General features: G+C 50.3%; 1 protein-coding gene across 6 annotated transcripts in view; it reads left to right on the forward strand.

Moving 5' to 3' along the window:
- The window catches only part of frmpd3 (FERM and PDZ domain containing 3), a 698,336-nt gene that overhangs the window by 199,162 nt on the left and 478,825 nt on the right, over window positions 1–20,349 (forward strand). For 3 of the 6 annotated variants that reach the window (XM_072505444.1, XM_072505439.1, XM_072505443.1), the window contains exon 2: window positions 10,977–11,091. The gene's annotated coding sequence lies outside the window, so the exon portion shown is untranslated. The remainder of the gene's footprint in view (window positions 1–10,976; window positions 11,092–20,349) is intronic. The other 3 variants (XM_072505441.1, XM_072505440.1, XM_072505442.1) reach the window with 1 other exon arrangement.

Genomic DNA, 20,349 nt, shown 5'->3' on the forward strand with positions numbered 1-20,349 from the left:
CTTAGCTCTATCGCTACATCTAAGATGGAGGCAGCCATCTGCCTACCTTGTCTTGTGGCCTGCGATGCCCCGGTGGGCGTCCTCTGGGGGCTCTGGGGCCTGTGGGCCCTGGCTCACTTGTAGGCGGCACATGCACAGCCATGCCTGTTCCATGTGCTGACCTCGAGATGTGGCCTCACCAGAGGGGTGGAACTCGTGGTAGCTAGTGCCACCGTCGCCACTCCATGGGATGTGTCCTGGATGGCATTCAGCGCCCCCTCCTACAGTTCATTGCCTATAGGTTTACCTTGGGGTTTACCTTGGGGTGGAGGGGTAGCCAGTTCGAACCCTGGCTGCCCCTGCATCATGTGGCTCTGTCAGCCCTGGCGGCTCCCCAATGTCTGCACCATGGTGTTTGTGCCCACGGTGATGCCTCTCAATGACTGGGACACATCCCTCAGTGACTGGGCCACACTCTGCAGCATCTTGGTAATGCCCACCTGCGACTGGGACATGTCCCGCAGAACCTCATCAAGGTCAGCCTAGTTCTGGGTGACATCCCCAGCGAGGTGGTTATTCTGTCGAGACGCTCGGCCATGGCCGTCACTGACTGCGTGACGTCTTGGACACCCTCACTCTTGTGCCGACGTCGTCACTCTAGCGGTGTTGGCCTCAGTGCCACTCATTGCTGCCGCCATCTCTTGCGCCCGTAGTCTCTGGGACGCTGGGCAATAGATCTGCTGACATCTCCCTCTGAATGTCCTGGCTGCTCTCTATCATCTGCAGGTAACCCACTTCCAGAGGCTCAGCACAGGCTGGGACCCTGCTGGGCCCTGGGATCCAGCAGCCCTCTGACTGCTGTCTTGCCTGGTGGTTCCTGCCTCCACCTGATGTGCATCGTCAGCAGAGCGATGCTCACCAGATTGTGCCCCAGACGCCTGAACACTAATATTTCCCACTTAGAAAGGTGGAGGATGGGGATGACAGCTGTGCTGCGGTTATAACAGTTGCATCCTCGGAACTCCCGAGGTGTTCTCCTCGGAGTCAGGAGAGCGGGCCAACCGGGATGGGTTGGCTCCGTCGGCTGGAGGACCTGCGCGGGAATGGACATGTGGTCAGTAGGAGGGATGGGTCAGTCAGGAAGGCGATCAGTACTCACGTTTGACAGGTCCTCCGGGTGGAGCCCTGTGGTTCCTCACCTTTTCAGTGTCCGCCAGCCTCCGCGTTGGTGACCGCCCTGTCCTCGGCCAAACTGTTCACCTCCAGGGCCCCGTCATCGCAGGAGGTGTCCGGCACCCCACCGCCAGTCTGGGCCCTATCCCGCTGATCGCGGGAGACAGAGAGAGGGCATTGTTAGTCACATGCGTGGTTCACAGTGGTGGAGGAGGGGGGATGTGAAGGAGGTTAAAAGCCGGTGAGGCCTCGTTAAGTGGACCAATTAACGTTGAATAGCACTGCCAGCCTCGCTGGGCGTAGCGCTGGGAAGCACGTGGCAATTCCCACTCACTACAACACTTAGAATCCTTCTGGAGAATCGTGCCCTTGTCACGTTTTGGGGACCTGGGGAGTTTCTCACCGGTTTAGCCCACAGCACTGGGGAACTGAACTCGGAGTTTGGGTCACCATTTTGAAATGGTATCCTGATCTCTAAGTGAGCTTCTCGGTCACTGACACGCCAGACCCCACACACATGCACACTACCCCCACCCCCCAAGTGAGGACACACCACAATGGAGTCCTTGGGGGTTCCCCCCCTTCAGGCACCCCCAAGTCCCCTTACAGCATTCCCTCACTTCTAGGACCCTCACCTATCGCTCCCCCAACCTCCCGAGGGCCCCTCCTTACCTGCCCTGCACTCCCGCAACCTTCAAACCCCCCCCCCCACCCTCATTTCATGGGCATGACCCCCCTTGCCCCCGACTCCTTGCACTGCCACCCAGGGGTCTCCGATGGCCTGGGTGACACCCCCCCACCACCACTGCCGGTTGCCGTTCCGCCTGATCCATGTTTTGTTTCGCCCAGCACTGATCGGCGCCTGGCTACAGCCTCCCTGGGGAGACCAAAGAATTGAGGGAGGCCGGTGGATCCCGCGCAGGTAGGCCGTAAGTAGGTTTACGACCTACTTCCATGAGCATCATTCGATCCCGCCCATTTGGGGCGGGGTTCCGACTCTGACGTCGCAGGACTGCGGAGAATCTTGTGAGGAGTGGAGCCTGTCTCGAGGCTCGCTGGAAGTATTGCTTGACATTCTCCTTCCGTGTTGTGCTCTCCCTTGAGTGCAACATGGTTGGTGAATTGCGCCCAATGTCTCACTCAAATATGCAGATTTTCCAGAAAAGTGTTCCTGACCACAATGGGAGGGATTCACATCACAAGATCGCATTAGATCTCCTGAAGTGTGGCGAGCTGGGTAGATCCCGGAGGTCGAATCACTCGGTACCTACCAGTCATGTTGAACTGCGTGTTTTTCAGACGCAACGTAACCGGTAGATCCCGTCCATTGTACTACATGTCATGATATGCAGACATGCAGATAATGATATACAGACAGACAGCTAATGAACACAGAAAACAGGACATGACCAATGAGCAGGCAGGACACTCAGGGGTGGTATCACACTATAAAAGGCACAAGGCACGAACACTCCGCCTCTTTCCACTGATGACCATCACAGAGTGAGTCAGGGTGTATGTACAGTATCACACCTCCTGCACATGGCTAAGAGCTAGTCTGGTTCAGTCAGACAGAGTAACCACACTTAGGTTAGCAGAGAGCCGAACTCATAAAGAACTGTGCTAACTGTGCTACTGATACAATAAATCAGATTGAACTAACTTCAAGGTCTGGTGTATCTTTTGGTTAAAGCTGCATCCAGTTGCAGCCTGTGTTATCCCAGAGTACATAACAAAACATTCTACCAGGAGACTGCTTAATCTAGGTGGTTTACCTCCGTCCATTCCGTGATGACCAGCGAATATATCCGGGCACCATGGAGAAGATTCAGGCTTCTCACCAGCTCAGGACCTTCGGCAATCTCAGTGCCAACTGGCGGACATTCAAGCAAAAGTTTCTGCTGTACATTGAAGCTTCAGACCTCGTGGGTGCGTCTGATGCAAGGAAGAGCGCGCTTCTCCTCTCAACAGCGGGTGATCAAGCCATCGAACTCTTCAACTCTTTTCACTTCACCGAAGGCCAGCAGGACAAGACAAAGTTTCAGACCATCCTGGACAAGTTTGACAATCACTGTGAAGTGGACACCAGTGAAATCTTCGAGCGCCTCATATTCAAACAACGTCTATAAGGTAAAGATGAATCTTTCAACTCCTTCTTAACTAATCTCCGCCTGCCAATGCTGTCCTGCAACTTTGGTGATATTGCTGACTCCATGATCAGAGACCAAATCGTTTTTGGAGTTCACTCTGATCCTCTGAGAGAGCAGCTACTGAAAATCAAGCATATGACCCTGCCAGTCGCGATTGAAACATGCACAGTGCATGAGCACGCCAAGAATCGCTATGCCCAGTACAAATCGGCTGAAAATGAGAAACTTGCCTTCCACGAAGCAGAGAATATGCAGGCCATCTCCCTGATGCAGCGCCTCAGCATTGATGAAAGCTGCCATTTTGCTTTTCCCGGGGCCCCACGCATGCACGATGCGAACGGGATAACGAAGCGGCCGACACCCGCACTGCGCATGTGCGACGACACACGGAGTGTCAGGATGCCGATGTCATCACGTGCTCGAACTGCGGCAACGCCCACTTAAAGAAACACTGCCCTGCAAGAGGCAGGCGATGTTTAAACTGCGGGAAGCCTGGACACTATGCAGCCTTGTGCAGGTCTGCACCAACAGTCAGGGGCCAGCGCTCCCAATTCCAATGGCGGTGCATTCAGAGTGTGCAACAACGATTACAGGATTCTGATCCTGGCAGCACAACGGATCCAGAGGAAGAATGCCTGGACTCCGCCTACTGTGTGGGCATCATTACCAAATGTGAATATGCCACATCCAACTCATCACAAAGTCAATCCATCCTCGCTGTGGATTCTGCGGACGAATGGCGTGTGGTGATGCAGGTCAACCACTGCTCCACCCAGTTTAAGCTGGACACAGGTGGTTCTGCCAACCTCCTCTCACAGGCAGATTTCAAATGAATCAAGAAGCCCCCCAAGGTCCTTCCAGCAGCCTACAGGCTCCTGGACTACAACAGAAATGCCATCACGGCACTGGGATCCTGTCATCTACTCGTCTCCAACCGGAGCACCCATGCTCAGTTACGTTTTGAAATCGTCAAGCTAGACAGGGCATCCCTGCTTGGTGCGCATGCCTGCAAGCAGCTGAACCTCGTGCACAATGACATCCTCCAATGTGGATCTTCAGGCCGGCATTGACGACATCCTCGCTCAGTATCCGGATGTGTTCGACGGAATGGGCACGCTGCCATATCGATACAAGATTCTGCTACGACCTGATGCCAAGCCAGTGGTCCACGCACCACGCCGGGTCCCAGCTCCGCTGAGGAAGCGCCTGAAGGCACAGCTCAAGGATCTTCGGCAACAGGGCATCATTTCCTAGGTAACCGAACCGACTGACTGGGTCAGCTCGATGGTATCTGTTAGAAAGCCTTCGGGAGACCTGCGCATCTGCATTGATCCCAAGGATCTCAATAAGAATATAATGCATGAACACTACCCCATCCCGAAGCGGGAGGAACTCACCAGTGAGATGGCACACGCATGTTTTTTCACCAAGATAGATGCGTCAAATGGATTTTGGCAAATCCAGCTGGATGAGTCCAGCAGAAGGCTCTGCACCTCTACACACCATTTGGCAGATACTGCTATAATCGCATGCCTTTTGGCATTGTCTCGGCATCGGAGATCTTCCATCGCATCATGGAGCAGATGATGGAGGGCATTGAAAGGGTTTGTGTGTACGTGGACAGCATCATCATATGGTCCACGACCCCTGAAGAGCATGTTTCCCGTCCCGTCTCCAGCAGGCATTCCACCGTGTCCATGCCAATGGCCTGAAGCTGAACAGGTCCAAATGTTGCTTTGGCATGTCGACACTAAGTTCCTAGGTGACCAGATCTCTCAGCAGGCCTGTGCCCGGACACAGACAAGGTCAAGGCCATCGAAGCCATGAAGGTCCCTGAAGACAAGAAGGCGGTGTTGCCCTTCCTGGACATGGTCAATTTCCTTGGCAAGTTCATCCCAAACCAGGCCTCACACACCACGGCCCTACAAAACCTGGTGAAAAAGTCCACTGCCTTTGAGTGGAAGGCAGCATATCAGGCAGAGTGGTTGGAGCTGAAAGCCAAGCTCACCACTGCACCCGTCTTGGCATTTTTTGACCCAGACAGGGAGACGAAGATCTCGACAGATGCGAGCCAGGATGACATCGGTGCGGTGCTGCTTCAACGCAATGACACTTCATCCTGGGCACCGGTAGCCTACGCATCGAGGGCCATGATGCCCACCGAAACAAGGTATGCGCAAATAGAGAATGAATGCCTGGATCTTCTCACTGGCATTCTTAAGTTTCACGACTATGTCTACGGCCTGCCGACATTCACTGTTGAGACGGATCATATGCCTCTGGTCCACATTATCTGGGCAGCACGGTAGCCTTGTGGATAGCACAATTGCTTCACAGCTCCAGGGTCCCAGGTTCGATTCTGGCTTGGGTCACTGTCTGTGCGGAGTTTGCACATCCTCCCCGTGTCTGCGTGGGTTTCCTCCGGGCGCTCCGGTTTCCTCCCACAGTCCACAGATGTGGTGGATTGGCCATGATAAATTACCCTTAGTGTCCAAAATTGCCCTTAGTGTTGGGTGGGGTTACTGGGTTATGGGGATAGGGTGGCGGTGTTGACCTTGGGTGGGGTGCTGTTTCCAAGAGCCGGTGCAGACTCGATGGGCCGAATGGCCTTCTTCTGCACTGTAAATTCTATGAAATTCTATGAAATTATCCTGAACGGACCTGAACGACATGACGCCTCGGTTGCAGCGCATCCTCCTGAAACTCAGAAGGTACAACTTTGACTTAGTGTACACGCCTGGCAAGGAGCTCATCATCGCTGATGCATTGTCCCGCTCCATCACATTGCCTAGTGAACCACTGGAAATCATCCGGCAGATTGAATCACAGGTGCAGCTGTGTGCTAGCACCCTCCCGGCGTCTGATGAGAAGGCGGTTCGTATTCGTGAGGAGACAGACAAAGACCCCCTCTTGAAGCGTGTCATGCACCACCTTGCCAATGGCTCTGGCAGAAAGGACAGTGCCCTCAATTTTACAATGTAAAGGACGACCTGACGGTGATTGATGGTATCCTCCTCAAGCTGGACCGGATTGTCATTCCACTCAGTCTCCAGAGCTTGGTGCTCCGCCAAATACATGAGGGACACCTGGGCATCGAGAAGTGCAGACGCAGAGCCAGGCAGGCTGCCTACTGGCCCGGTATTAGCCAGGGCGTCTCGAACATGGTCCTCAACTGTGTGACCTGTCAACGCTTCCAGCCAGCACAGATCAAGGAGACACTCCAGCAGCATGAAATCGAGACCTCCCCGTGGTCGAAGGTTGGCATTGACCTCTTACGTGCGAATGGTCATGACTACGTGTTGATTTTTGCTCTCAGACCTCACAAATCAGACCGTCATCATGGCCCCACTCACTGTCATGAGTGACAATGGCCCGTGCTTCAGCAGCCACGAGTGGTCGATGTTTGCCAAGTCATACCATTTCAAACATGTCACTTCCAGCCCACACTATCCGCAGTCCAATGGGAAGGTTGAAAAAGAGGTGCACATTGTGAAACAGCTCTTCTGCAAGGCCGCGGATTCTGCTTCTGACATCTATCTCGCGCTAGACAATCATTGTCCTGGCATACAGGACAATCCCACTGTCCACTGGCATGTCGCCGGCTCAACCCCTGATGAACAGGGACCTGCGGACAACACTTCCAGCCATACCTGGATCACCTCCAGGTGCTGCAGAAGGTGCAGCAACTCCGAAACCAGCAAAAGCAGAGCTATGATACTCATGCCACCGATTTGCCCATGTTATCCCCGGCAGACACTGTCAGGATCAAGATACCGGAAGGTGGCTGGTCTGCTCCAGCTGTCGTTGTTCGACAGGCTGCGCCCCGCTCGTATGTTGTACGTATGGCTGATGGTTCTGTTGTGCGACGAAACAGACGGGCACTGCGCAAAGTTACCTGCCCGCAACCGTTTTCTTCTCCGTTTCCGTCCGTTGTTTTGCCACCTCCTGATTCTTGAACTACGAGGCCACCAGTCAGGCTTCCATCCCGCCTGTCCTGTCAAAGTGTCGTCGTCCCCACCACCACCTCTCCGGCGGTCGACAAGGATCAGACACAAGCCCCAGAGATTGGACTTATGAACATTTGTTTTGTTTGCCATGTTATGTTTTCTCACATTAGACAGCTGGTTTCACATGTAAATACGTTCACATATGCCACCGCTTGTAAATATGTTAATATATGCCACCAGATGTAAGTACGTTCCCATGTGCCAACAAAACATTTTTAAAAAGGGAGATGTCATGATATGCAGACATGCAGATAATGATATACCGACAGGCACAGACAGGCAGCTAATGAACACAGAGAACAGGACATGACCAATGAGCAGGCAGGACACTCAGGGGTGGTATCTCACTATAAATGGCACGAGGCACAAACACTTCGCCTCTTTCCACTGATGAACATCTACAGAGTGAGTCAGGGTGTATGTACAGTATCACACCTCCAGCCCGTGGCTAAGAGCTAGTCTGGTTCAGTCAGACAGAGTAATCACACTTAGGTTAGCAGAGAGTCGAACTCATAGAGAACTGTGCTACTGGTTCAATAAATCAGATTGAACTAACTTCAAAATCTGGAGTATCTTTTGGTTAAAGCTGCATCCAGTTGCAGCCTGTGTTATCCCAGAGCACATAACACAACAAAACAAAAATGTTTCCTTTTAACCTCATTAAAATAAAGTAAATCACCAGTAGATGGAGTAGATTGTTGTCTTCATCAGCATGATGATAATCTGGCAGAGCAGTATGCATATTCTGTGAGCATATTTTATGTTCAGTTGATGAAGACAAAGGAAGGGAGTGCATCACCTTCTTTGGGAGGCTGGAACCACTTTTCTGCCCCACCCCACCTAGTGCCTCCCTCCCAGCCTCTAAAACACAAACTGCCTCCCTCCTCTCCTCATTAGGGTCTCTGATACCTTATCCAATCAAAATCCCCAGACTTACCTTTAAGTCCGATATTCGTCTTCCTTCTTCATGGGAATTGCTTGTGGTCCCAGCAGATACCAATACTTGCTTCTGGCGCTGGTGGGACGAGTTACTAGCCAATCAGATTGGCCCACAGCTGTCTAGTGCAGGACCTCCTGGCCCGGAGGGGTGTAATTTGCACTCCCAGTTAGTAGTTAGGACCACCCTCAGCATATTACCCCTGCATGGCAGCTGGATTTAAAGTTGGTGAGCTGCCAACCGAATTTCCCAGTGGGGGGATAGCGAGGACCAGCAAAATTCACCCTCTGGTTCTATAGGCATACAATAAAAATAGTCATAGTCTTAGAGTTTTACAGCACATGCAGAGGCCCTTTGGCCCATCATGGACGCATGATAGTACAATAGCTAGCATTGTTGCTTCACAGCTCCAGGGTCCCAAGTTTGATTCCTGGTTTGGGTCACTGTCTGTGCGGAGTCTGCGCGTTCTCCCTGTGTCTGCGTGGGTTTCCTCCGGGTGCTCCGGTTTCCTCCCACAAGTCCCGAAAGACGTGACGTTAGGTGAATTAGACATTCTGAATTCTCCCTCTGTGTACCCGATCAGGTGTCGGAATGTGGCGACTGGGGGCTTTTCACAGTAACTTCATTGCAGTGTTAATGTCAGCCTACTTGTGATAATAAAGATTATTATTATTATGTCTGTGCCGGCCATCAAACACCAATCTATTCTAATCCCATTTTCTGTAGCCATGGTCTGTAGCCTTGTATGCTATGGTGTTTCAATTTGCTCATCTAAAACTTGTTGAGTCACTGCTTTATGCTCTTGAGTAGTTGTGCTGTGCTTTACTGTCTGAATTAATTGGATTTGAATCATCTGGAATTTGAGAATTGCAAAGTTTGATTTGTTTGTATTGGGCACAGATACAAGTTTGAGTGTTATCCTTACCTATAAGCCACATTGAGCAGGGAATTGTGGAGCTGTGGCTACAGCTCTCGGAATGGGATTGGCAGGGTCGATGGCAGGGGTTTGTGGGCACATGCGTGGAAGACAGAGAAATACCATGGAATACTGGGATAGCTCTCCATCGCACCTTTAAAAATGTCATGGGAAATGATAGTCTGCACATAACAACTGTTATCAGATACAATGTGAGGGGAAACATAAATTTAGGAGGAAATAAATTTCTCTTTATACGACCCATCAAGTATTCGCTGGTTAGAAACAGTACAGGTTGGATTCAAACTAAATATTCTGAACAGTACATTACATAATCTTGCCACTGTCACATTTTTCTATCCGAACCAACATCCCCCCTCATAATCTATCAAACTACATTGCAATTATAATAATATTATATTATATTATAATTGCAATGTAGTTTGATAGGCTTCTGTATGTTTCTTTAAAGGTAATTAAAAGCAACCATTCAAACATGTTTAATTTATTTTACATCTTGGCTATACAAACACTGATCTGAAGGGATTTTGCATTGGCTGCAACAAGATGACATGCCTACTCGATTCATAAATTATTTTTATTCAGTTTGAATAATTCAGATATTGCAACCATTGTTGGAAAAATCTTCAAGGGGAAGTGAATTGTGATTTAATTCTGTGTGATAGTTGTGCACATGTTTTATGATGGCGAGTTGGATGAGGTTTGGACAGCCAATATTTGTGGAGATTGCCCCTGATTACATACTTTACAATCTCTGCATGAATGCAAGAGCATCCTGGCTTGCTTCTCCTGATGGTACTGACTCCCAATGTTGCAGGCAGGTCCACTGACTGCATCGATTTAGTACCTTATCTGGAGCAGGGCTGTTGGGAGATTTAGCTGTGCCGACAATCCAGGATTTTCATCTGTACAACTTGCACAGATATTTTCCTTTCTGACGTTTGGAATGATGTTGCAGGTCTGTGGACTACATTTTTATGGTGGTATTGGGATAAGCCAGATTGGAATCTTGCTGATTTCATCTATGTTCAATCATCGAATTGCAATCAGGACAGTAGTGTGGGGACTAAAATCGACCTCAGTATCCTTAGCTGGAAAGGGGGAAGATTATTCGCCTGGGAACCTGTTCCTTTAGCTAGGTGTTGCTTCACCTACCCTGCCTCCTCACCTGTACAATGCATGTATTTGGACTTCTGGTGAGATTCAACTGCAAAGTCCCCTGCAGCAGAATAACCAGCAAAAATCCAATGGCTGGGTTCACATCTAAAGAATATCCAATCCGGTATGATATTGGAAAACTGCCAGCAAAAATCACCATCATGTGGTGGAGGTTAGAAAAGTGGTTACTATTAACTGCTGTTTATTTTAGGTTTGGCGTGACCAGAAATGACAGTAGATTTTATTTGTTCCCAAGAAAGGACATTATTTAACAAATAAGCATGATTTTGCTTACTTGTTTTGGACTGCAACATATTTCCATCTTTGAATAGCAGTACTTTTGGTTTTTGTTTTAGATTCCCAACACTCATTATTTTTTTCAAATGTATGTCCTCAACTAATCATGAATTGTGATTGCCCCAGGGCTTAGCATTCTTCTTTGAATTCATTAGGTAAAACAGGCATTCATCAAACCTTTTATGAGCAAATACTTAATCCCCAGTCGGAACATTTCAGTTGCTGCTGCAGCAACAGTTAAAGAGAATATATTATCAGTTTTTTTTAAGAGAGCTTCAATTCCTTTATATTTGCACTAATATAACTACAAAATGTACTTTCTCTCTCTTATGTTGCAGAACATCATCCAGACACTGCTATAGAGAGCTGATTTCAAGCATCTCCCTCACAGAGTGAGTACAAGCCTGTGGAAAAGTGATCAGATACAATAACTAAAGACACCTATAGACTTGGGTTAGTTTAACTTTGGGGATAATGTAAACTTGGTCATACTGGATCAGCTGTTTGTCAGACAGCTCTTCCAATTTAAAAAAAAATTGTCTTCAACAAAAAAAGGAAATTGAGAGAGATGCACAACAGCTGGTAAATCTGATATAGCCACATTTACACTCTTCCCAAAAGTTAAAAGTTATCCCTAGTAATTTTTGGTGGTTTTCAAAATGTATTTCTATAACATTTATCTGTTCCTTTTATTTATTTATGGCGGAAAGTGTCACAATGAACTCTTGAAGCAAATACAGGACATAGAAGTATTCTTGTCTGTTAGGATGCGCTTATGTGTTGAAGTGTGGTAATTATAGCAAGTAAAAATAAATGAACAACCATCATTACATTCTCAAAATACTCGGTCCTAAATTGGTAAAAGAAAATCTCGGTGTGCTGTTCAAAGGACTTCCCAGAAGTGGATGGTTGGTTCAGTGGGAACATTGAGGCCAAATACTCAGTGAGGTTGCACTCTTCCACAGTAGCAGCAGTTTTTGGCGGCTCACCACCACCTTCTCAAGCGCATTTAGGGATGGTTTTAGCCAGCGACGCCCACATCCCGTGAAAGAATTTTCAAAAAATGAAGGGCCAGCTCTCTTTTCGTACCAGGGGTCAGGCAATTGCAATAAACCGAACGGGTACTCATCATTGTATCGGTGGGAGGCAAGAATTTCTGGCATTAGAAAGATGCGGAAGCCTCCTGCCAGAAAATTGTTCAGGGTTGTACATATCCCGAGCAAGATCAATACTTATTGCCCATCCCCAACTTTCCTTGGAAACGTGTGTTGAACGTATGTAGTCCATGTTGTGTAGTTGGCGCAAGGAAGGGAGTTCCAGAATTTTGACCCAATGATAATGAAGGAAAGACATATAGGGCTGGATTCTCCGATCCTGCGGCTACATCTGGTGGAGTGGACTCGATGGGCCGAATGGCCTTACTTCCACTCCTATGTCTTATGGTCTTATGGATCCGTCTGGTCTTATGACCAGAAAGTTGGTGCCACCCCGGACCGATCCTCTGTCCGGTGGGGGCTAGCAGCCGCGCAGCGTAAAGCCCCGGCTTTACCTGCGGATACGGCCGGAGAATGGGCGGGTCCGTGGCCGGGCATGCGCACGGCGCTGGCCTGACACGGCCGCACCACACAACATGGCGCCAGCCACGCGTGGACCCGGCCTGCCAAAAATGCCCCCCGGTGACCAGCCTCACTACCCCCGACCACCCTCCACCAGTCCCCCCGACGAAGGCCCCCCTGCCAGTGGATCCTCCTGCATTCAAGAGCTCGGGGGCCCCTGGGTTACTCCAGCTGTAATCGAGTGGTGCATTGGTTCCGTTTCCTTGACAGGTCCGGTGGGGCTCTACAATATAGCTCCAAGAGAGCCTCCTAATTGTCGTCGTCCGCTGTGCCTGGTTCTGCAGCACGGTGATGACCTTCATGATGATGACCTCAAGGAACGGCACCTCAGATTAGTAGTGATGCGCTATCAATTACGACGAGGCGAGAGTAGAGAGTAATCGAGGCTTTATTACGCAGAGATGTGGAGCCTCCCGCAGCTGCTACCGAAATGGCTGCAGCTCGGAGAGCCCACACATTTATATTCCGCCTACTGGGCGGAGCCAGCAGGCAGGGACCTACCCCCCTACCTGTAGTACAGGGGCCTTACCGTAATACCCTCGTATGCAGTATATACAATACAACAGTGGTGACTACCACATTCACCCCCTGTTAAAAAAAGAGTCCAGCGGAGGTGGTGGAAAACTATTTACATACAGGTTGTTTAAAATTTAAGAACGAGGTTACAAATTTAGATGATCGGGCGCCTTGATCTGTCGTTGCGAGCGCCGCAGTTCTGGTGGCGATTCAGGCGTCGGTTCGGTCGACGGTGACTCCGGGGGCGTGTAAACCTCATCTTCATCCCCGGGTGGGACCAAGGGGAGGACGGATCATCCTGGAGCGGGGGCTGTGGTGGGGTGCGCCGGGGGGAGGAAGGATGGCGCCGGGGCAGAGGGGGGGTGTGTGGGGACCCAGCTAGCGCCATGTCCCTGAGGGAGACTGTGCCTTGGCGGCCGTCGGGGTATGCTACGTGGGCGTACTGCGGGTTTGCGTGGAGTAGCTGTACCCTCTCGACCAACGGGTCCGCCTTGTGGAGCCGAAGGTTCTTGCGGAGGAGAATGGGTCCTGGAGCTGCCAGCCATGTTGGGAGCAAAAGCCGGGGGTGGAATTCCTGGGGAAGGCAAAGAGACGTTCATGGGGAGTCTCGTTAGTCACAGTGCACAGGAGCGACCGAATGGAGTGAAGTGCGTCGGGGAGGACCTCCTGCCAGCGGGAGGCCGGGAGTTTTCTGGACCGTAGGGCCAGCTGGACGGCGTTCCAGACCCATTCTCCCGCTCCACCTTCCCATTTCCCCAGGGGTTGTAGCTGGTCGTCCTGCTCGAGGCAATGCCCCTGTTGAGCAGGTACTGGCGCAGCTCATCGCTCATAAATGAGGATTCCCGGTGGCTGTGGACGTAGGCGGGGAAACCGAACGAGCGAAGATGGTGTTGAGGGCTTTGATGACGGTAGCAGACGTCATATCAGGGCATGGGATGGCGAAGGGGAATCTTGAATATTCATCGACCTCATTAAGAAAGTACGAGTGGCGGTCGGTGGAGGGGAGGGGCCCTTTGAAGTCCACGCTGAGGCGTTCAGAGGAGCGGGACGCCTTCACCAGGCGCGCACAGTCTGGCTGGTAGAAATGCGGTTTACACTCCGCGCAGACCTGGCAGTCTCTGGTGATAGACCTGACTTCCTCGATGGAGTAGGGCAGATTGCGGGCCTTTATGAAGTGATAAAAGCAGGTGACCCCTGGGTGACAGAGATCATCGTGCAGGGTCCGGAGTCGGTCCACTTGTGCGCTGGCACATGTACCTCGGGATAGGGCATCGGGGGGCTCGTTGAGCTGCCGGGGCGATACAAAATCTCGTAATTGTAGGTGGAGAGCTCGATCCTCCACCTCAAGATCTTATCATTTTTGATCTTACCCCGCTGTATGTTGTTAAACATGAAGGCAACTGACCATTGGTCAGTGAGGAGAGTGAATCTCCTGCCGGCCAGGTAATGCCTCCAATGCCGCACAGCTTCAACGATAGCTTGGGCCTCCTTTTCGACAGAGGAGTGCTGAATTTCGGAGGAATGGAGGGTGCAGGAAAATAATGCCAGGGGCCTGCCTGCCTGGTTGAGGGTGGCGGCCAGAGCGACGTCTGATGCATCGCTCTCGACTTGGAAGGGGAGCGTCTTGTCGACCGCGTGCATCGCGGCCTTGCCAATGTCGGCCTTGATACGGTTGAAGGCCTGGTGAGCCTCGGCCGTCAGGGGAATAACTGTGGAGTGGATGAGTGGGCGGGCCTTGTCCGCATAGTTAGGGACCCACTGGCCGTAGTACGAGAAGAACCCCGTTTTAGGGCCTTGGACCAGTGGGGAAGGGGGAGTTCCGTGAGGGGGCGCATGCGATCGGTGTTGGGCCCTGGAACTCCGTTCTGAACTACATAGCTGAGGATGGCTAATCGGTTTGTGCTGAACACGCACTTCGCCTTGTTGTAGGTTAGGTTTGAGGAGGTTGGCAGTGTGGAGGAATTTAGAAAGGTTAGCGTTGTGGTCCTGCTGGTTGTGGCTGCAGATGGTGACGTTGTCCAGGTACGGGAAAGTGGCCCGCAGTCCGTACCAGTCAGCCATTCGATCCATCTCCCGTTGGAAGACCGAGACCCCGTTAGTGACGCCGAAGGGAATCCTAAGGAAGTGGCAAAGGCGGCAGTCCGCTTCAAACGCAGTGTATTGGTGGTCCGCCTTGCGAACGGGGAGCTGGTGGTCGGCAGATTTCAGGTCCACTGTCGAGAAGACCCGGTACTGTGCAATCTGATTGACCATATCAGATATGCATGGGAGGGGGTACGCGTCGAGCTGCGTGTACCGATTGATGGTCTGACTGTAGTCAAGGACCATCCTGTTTTTCTCCCAGTTTTCACCACTACCACTTGGGCTCTCCAGGGGCTGTTGCTGGCCTCGATAATACCTTCCCGCAGCAGCCGCTGGACCTCAGACCTGATGAAGGTCCTGTCCTGGGCACTGTACCGTCTGCTCCTGGTGGCGACGGGTTTGCAATCCGGGGTGAGGTTCGCAAACAGGGAAGGTGGATCTACCTTCAGGGTCGTGAGGCCGCATACAGTAAGGGGTGGTAGGGGCCTGCCAAATTTCAGGAATGGCTCTGGAGGTTGCACTGGAAGTCCAGGCCAAGTAGCAAGGCAGCGCAGAGGTTGGGGAGGACGTAGAGCCGAAGGCCGCTGAACTCTACGCCCTGGATGGTGAGGGTGGCGGTGCAGTACCCCCGGATCGCCATGGACTGGGATCCGGAGGCTTCTCAGTTGATGGGGTGCACCGTGAGGGAGCAGCACCTTACCGTATCGGGGTGGATGAAGGTCTCAGTGCTCCCGGAGTCCAGAAAGCAGGATATCTTGTGTCCGTCGACCTTCACTGTCGTTGACGCGGTCGCGAGGTTGTGCGGTCAGGACTGGTCGATCATGATGGAGGCCAGACATGGCTGGCCGTCGGCGGTTGCAGGCGATGAGCGGTCCGATGAGGTGCCCGATGAGCAGGTGTCCTGAGGCGGGGAAGGTGGCGGTGCCCACGGGGCGAACGTGTCCTGAGGCAGGCAAGGTGGCGGCGCCCACAGGTCGCACGTGTTGTGAGGTGAGCAAGATGGTGGCGCCCACAGGCAGCACGTGATGTGAGGGGAGCAAGATCGTGGCGCCCACGGGCCGCACGTGGTCTGAGGCGAGGAAGATGGCAGCGCCCGCAGGTCGCACATGGGGGGTGCCGGGACAATAGCGGCGACCAAGCGGGCCTGGCACACAGCAGCGAAATGTCCTTTCTTCCCGCAGGCCTTGCAGAGAGCGTTCCGTGCCAGGCAGCGATGTCGGGGGTGTTTTGAGTGTCCGCAGAAGTAGCACTTGGGTCCCCTGGGGTTGGTTAGCTGCCGCGCGGCGCAGGCCTGGGGTTGACTGGGGGAGTTCGCTGATGGGGTCCACGGTGGGGTGTTCGCTGGAGGGGTCTACGATGCCCAGGAGGAGTGGGCCGTGCGGTCGGGAGCATACGCCTGTATATTGTGTGAGGCGACTGTGAGCGAGAGCGCTAGTTTCTTGGTCACCGCAAGGTCAAGCGTAGCCCCTTCTAAGAGGAGCTGGCGGATTTAGGCCGACCCTATGCTCGTAACGAACGCGTCTCTAAGTAGCAGGTCAGAATGTTCAGCGGCTGAAACGACCTGACAATCGCAGTCTCTCACCAGGACCTGCAGGGCACGCCAGAAATCTTCCACAGACTCACCGGGGAGTTGATGCCGCGTGGACAGGAGGTGCCTGACGTAGGTTTTGTTAGTCTTCTGGGTGTAGTTCTCCTTCAGTAGCGCCATAGCCTCAGCATAGGTCGGTGTGTCCCAGATGAGGGGAAAGATATCAGAGCTCAGCTGCGTGTAAAGGATCTGGAGATTCTGTGCCTCTGAGGGTGGGTCTGTCGCAGATCCGATGTATGCTTCAAAGCGAGCTAGCCAATGTGCGAAGGCCGACTTGGTGTTGTCTGCTTGAGGGTGCAGCTGCAGGCGATCAGGCTTGATGCGGAGATCCATCTGCTTCGGATTTCTCCCATCATGGATCTGACCTCCTGCATCCAGCTTTTCCACTGTGGACACCACCCTTACAGGGTTGGCCTGCGTGCCGCACGTTGCTGGCACTATCTCCTGCAACAGAATCCTGTGGGTCTCCTCCATTTGGGCTGGCAGTTGTAGGAGTGTCGCTGACACTAACCTGTACATCTTTGGGGCTGTGGGAGGAAACCGGAGCACCCGGAGGAAACCCATGCAGACACAGGGAGAATGTGCAAACTCCCCACAGTTCTTCCAATCTCCCTGGGGGACAACATCTCATCTCAGCTCTGCCGCTACCTGATAACTAGAGTCTCAAAATCCATGTGCCACCTCACTGTGCCAGGGCACATGAGTAACATCACACCCAAGATTTGCATCTCTAAACCTAGGTTTGATCAGCTTTTCTTTTTTGCTCATCTCTCCTCCAGGCATCCAGCATACGGATGAGGCCCATCTCTGTGAATTGAGGAGCAGGTTTCCTCGCTACCATCCTCCTGACTTAAATGAGAGAAAGTGAAGTCATTTAAATGCAATGCTCCTTTCAATGAAGTGTTTGGATGACTCCCGGGGTGGGCAAACAGATGTTTCGCGCTTAGGTGCAGTGTTTTTCACATGGGAAGAAACAAACTCTTCTCTGAAAAATGCTGTCCCGATCGCCCTGCTGTGGCCGGCAGAATTTGCACTGATTATCAAGCCAACTCGCTCATTTTTTCAGGAATTTCTGCCCCATGTATCTTTTAGATGGTAGACTCTGCAGCCAGTGTGCGCTATGGTGGAGGGAGTGACTATTTAAGATGTTGCATGGGGTGCCAATGAAGTGCGTTGGTTATCTTAGATGGTGTTAAGCTTCCTGAGGGTGTTGCTGGAGCCAAAATCATCCAGGCTGGTCCAGTTATGTTTATGGTCAATGGAGAGTGCCAGCATGTTGAGTGATTGCAATTCTGTTGAATGTAAAGTGGAGATGGCTAGACTCGCCATTGCGTGGTGAAAATGTACATAGCTGGGTGTTGTTGGAACAGCCTGCTCCTTAACAATTGGAAATAATTTGAATATGAAAGCTTTCTATTTTTTTGTTTTTTTGATAAGGACATTTTCCCGGCAAGCTCCATGTACAGTCTGACATCACTTCTGAGAGTTCTTTTATTTTGATATTATATAGAACAGTTATTAACCCTAGCAAGGATGCATCATCTTCAGGAACTGCTATATTTCTGTTGTTGGACCTTTTTCAAACTGATGGCAATCATTGAATTGTCACTGAGACAAACCAGCAGAATGACAAATTCAACTTCTGATGAGATTTTCATACAAATACAGAATGTAATATCTTCCTGGCAAGTTGACTTTTAGGTGGCCTGGGCGACCAGTTCTGTTAAAACTAACTGTATGAGCAATATAAGCCAAAGAGCAAATACAGTTTTTCCCTACAACTGCTCCAGATAACGATAAGGGAGGGACTAAATACTTGAATTGATAATTCTAATATCCTGGCAATGGCTTTAGCAGTACTAGAGGTGACATTTTATTTTGAAATTAGAAGATAATTTCATTACACAACAAATTATTAAGACAAATTGGATGGTCTGGAAGTTCAGGCTGCAGTACTATCGAAAATATGAGTTTGATTTGGAAGTAGTAACTGGAAAAATGTCCATTTAAGCGGATAGTAAAATGGCAAGCAATTAACTACCATCCACTTAGCTATTCAATTTTATTCATCTTAATTAAGAACATTTATGATTTTGTCTGTGGACGTATTTGGGAGAGAAAGATCAATAATGTAATCCAATAACAGTGGTATGCATTAAATTTAAACTTGAAGTATATTCAATGTGGTAAGCTCTAGCTCAGACTACTATTGATGATTCTCCTTCAAATCATCTTAAAATAACCAAGACAGACTAATCCTTGGAAGAATAAGATATACATACCTTTTTGAAAACCAAGCGTTGTTCTGAATAATTGAATCATTTCTGATTGAATGGCAAAATATGTAACATTATTAATTGGTTCAATGTAGTTGCAATGTAATGATTATTAAACCAGATAACCTTTGATTGATGGGTTTATTCTTCAGTTTTCAATTGTATAGACAGGGAACTATGTCATTTGATGATCAATGTCATTAGATTTATAAAGAATTTCAGTAGTTTCCTACTTTCCGTTCAGTTGACAAAGGTGATCTGATGAATGGCGGGATTCATCAAATATCTATCAATAATTTGACTGCAAAGTCATCTTCCAATTTGAAATGTTGAGTATCCAACCCATGAGTCAATAACTTAGAGGAATTCCAGGACTCAGGGTCAGTGGGAAACAATGCTTCAGAGAGTCTGAGGAAGGGTTGAATAGACTAGGATTGTTTTCACTGGAGGGATGGAGGCTGAATGGAGACCTGGTAGAGGTCTGCGGAATTATGAGAGGCATAGACAGGGTGGATAGTTAGAGGCTTTTTCCTCTAGTGGAAGTGACGATTACAGGGGGGCATGAGTTCAAGGTGAGAGGGGGAAAGTTTAAGGGAGATGTGCAGGGTAGGTTTCTCGCACAGAGAGTGGTGGGAGTCTGGAGCCCGCTACCGGAGGATGTGGTGGAGGTGGGCACATTGGCAACGTCTGAGAGGCATCTGGATGGATACATGAGTGGGAAGAAAATGGAGGGACATGGACCATGTAAGGGCAGAAGATTTTTTTTGTAGTTATTTTGCAATCTTTATTGTCACAAGTAGGCTTGCACTAACATTGCAATGAAGTTACTGTGAAAAGCCCCTAGTCGCCACACTCCGGCTCCTGTTCGGGTACACTGAGGGAGAATTCAGAATGTCCAAATTACCTAACAGCACGTCTTTCTGGACATGTGGGAGGAAACCGGAGCACCCAGAGGAAACCCACGCAGATACAGGAAGAACCTGCAGACTCCGCACTGACAGTGACCCAAGCCGGGAATCGAACCTGGGACCCTGGCACTATGAAGCAACAGTGCTAACCACTGTGCTACCGTGCCACCCACCGTTAGGGCATTACGATCGGCACAGGCTTCGAGGGCCAAAGGGCCTGTTCCTGTGCTGTACTTTTCTTTGTTCTTTGTTCTTTGTTCTAATTTACAGTATTTTGTAGTTGGTGTGATTTTGGTGTCTTGATCATTAGATTCAGGCAGCCCATGAAGCATGACGCAAAAATAAAATGCATTTTAACTGGGCTGATCGGGATCCAAGCAGCAGGTTAGAATCTAGCAGAAACAAGTCATTTGTCCTCCTCCACTTTTAAAACAAACCTAGTGCACATACTTCCTTTCAGAAAGTAGATCTGGAATAAATCTGCCACTGCTGTGGTTCCAAACATAGGATATAACCAGCTGATTAAAGGATAATTAGCTAGTGAGAACAATTTCGTACTAATAGAGGCTATAATACCTGATGCCCATGAGTTGAATGATGTAAGTACATTACCAAGGCTTCTAGTGGAACTGCAGACACCAAATAAGGCACACCAAGGTGATGTAGGTTATCACAACCCCATTGAAATCATAACAGGCTCAGTCCTATTGGTAAAATTCTTTTCG

This window comes from Scyliorhinus torazame, chromosome 5 (assembly GCF_047496885.1).
Source record: "Scyliorhinus torazame isolate Kashiwa2021f chromosome 5, sScyTor2.1, whole genome shotgun sequence".
In the NCBI taxonomy this organism is placed as follows: domain Eukaryota; kingdom Metazoa; phylum Chordata; class Chondrichthyes; order Carcharhiniformes; family Scyliorhinidae; genus Scyliorhinus; species Scyliorhinus torazame.